The sequence below is a fragment of the Mastomys coucha genome, unplaced genomic scaffold (assembly GCF_008632895.1).
Source record: "Mastomys coucha isolate ucsf_1 unplaced genomic scaffold, UCSF_Mcou_1 pScaffold3, whole genome shotgun sequence".
NCBI lineage: Eukaryota > Metazoa > Chordata > Mammalia > Rodentia > Muridae > Mastomys > Mastomys coucha.
The window spans coordinates 65911-68201 of record NW_022196909.1 but is presented as its reverse complement, the minus strand read 5'-3'; positions in this window follow the sequence as shown (position 1 = coordinate 68201).

Here is a 2291-nt window from a genome sequence, read left to right as displayed (position 1 = left end):
TGGATGCAGCACTCAGAGACCTGGCCCCACCCCTCACTGGATGCAGCACTCCAGAGACCTGGCCCCACTCCTCCCCTGCTGCAGCACTTAGAAGAGCTGGCCCTGCACCTCCCTAGGTAGAACAGATGAGCTGGCCCTGGTGGCAGAGGTGCAGGTGAAGCAGCCTGAGGGTGTGGGTGACGAGCTGGCCAGCCACTTACCTGCTGTGAGGTGGCAGGGGTAGGACAGTGATGTCTTCCCTTTCCTCCACACCTGTGGCAGTCAGGAAAGCTGGCCATGGGGTTATGAGTGGGAGAAATCGCCCTGCCCCTCACAAACTGCAACACTAGGGAGAGCTGGCCCTGCCCCTTGCTGGCTCCTGCATTGAACGAACTAGCTGAGGCAGTGCTGGAGAGCTTAGCCTAGTAGTGTAGGTGAAGAGGAGCTGGCGGGCTGTTCAACTCAGGCACCATCCAGGCCCACCCCAGCCTCTACCTTATCTATGAACTGCTGGAGTATGTGAGAGGGCCAGTCCCGCAGATCCAAAGCTGCACAAGTCCCAGTAAAGAGCATCCAGTACTGATGCTGTGGCTGAAGCCAGAGGCCACAGACCAGACCAATGACTCATTGCAATGAACATCTGAAAGTAAGGATGTGTGACACAACATGACACACCACAACTACCATGATGAGATGTTTTTATTTTTTTAATTTGTTTTTATCTTGTTTTGCAGGGATAGAGGGAGGTTGCAAGGGCAGAGGGTGGATGCAAAGAGAGGTGAGTGGGATTAGGGTGCATGATGTGAAACTCATAAACAATCAAACGTGCAGTGAAAATTATTAAAATCACCATCTGGTGCTTCTACCCTGCCTAGTTCATGGAGATCCTGGATGAGAGACGTAGTCACAGCCTTTATATGTCCAATAAGCCTTAAACAGCACCATAGCTGGGCACTTGCATAGCTAACCTTCCATGCTGTTAGAGTTTATATTCCTCAGGTTAGCACTTACTATGTACTATGTTCAATCTTGGCTGCTCTCAACTCCAATTGGGTAGCTCTCAGAGCCATGCTCTCTCGACCCTTAACCCATGGTGGCTTCTCCTTCCTCTTCTCCTGCACCTTCCCCTCAAGTGATACACTTCTCCCAAGAGTGTGAAAGCCTAAACCCCACCTATGTTTTTTTCTGCCTAGCTATTGGCTGTTGGCATCCTTATTAACCAATCAGAATTAACTTGGGGACTCCAGGTCTTGGGGGCCCAGCACTTAGCATTACAATAGATAGTAAAAGACAAAAACCTGAACAGCTGGGCCCTGGCCCCCTCTCTAAGATGAGCTGCTCTGCTAGTTTGTCGCCCAAGCAACGAACTTGTAAACAGGGTGCTTTTCCACTGTGCTTCTGGTTTTTTTTCCATGCCTTTAGGCTGGAACTCAGTTGGAGTTCCATATTGGAGCTCAGTTCCTAAGTAAAGTGGCATTCTCTTCTCACAAATGACCCGTGTCTGTGTTTTCTTTCAAATCCTCAGGCCTTAGCCCAGTTCTTGATAACATTAACTGTGCGGACACCGTCACTGAACTAGAAAGTTAAAATTAAACTAAAGCAGTATTTTATTTCCTCTGTCCAGGGAAGCAGGTAGGCTAACTAGAGATGTTCACCCCTTCTCTTCCAATTCTAACACCCAAGTCTCCTCTCCAATTTTGTAGCAGACTACCTGCTTTGGCTTCTCCTTAACTCTGACCCAATTCTTAGGGGAGTTAAGTGATACTGTAAACCAAATGGACTTAGCATACTTACACAAAACAATATACTCTCTTTTCCACACCTCAGAGAACTTCTTCAAAATTTGACCACATTCTTGGACACAAAGCAAGTCTTAACAGATACAAGAAAACTGAAATAACATCCTGAATTGTATCTGACCATCACAGATTAAAAACTGGATAACAACAACAAAGACCACAGAAAGCTTAAAAACTTATAGAAACTGAACAACTCACTTCTGAATGAAAATGAACACACAACATACCCAAACTTATGGGACACAAGGAAAGTGGTTCTAAGATCCAAGTCCATAGCATTAAGTGTACATAAAAAACTGGAGAGATCTCATGTTAACAAGAGTACACATTTCTTAAAAATTTGTCTTATTTATAAGTATTTTTTCTATTTTTTACCCCATGCATCATATACTTTAGTGTTTACTGGGTCCCTCGGTGTGCAAATTAGTGGTGTTCCTGCATTTGTATCTTTTTCTTGTTCCTTTTCTTGGAGTCCTTTTTTTCCCATTGTCCTATTCTTTTTTTTTTTTTTTT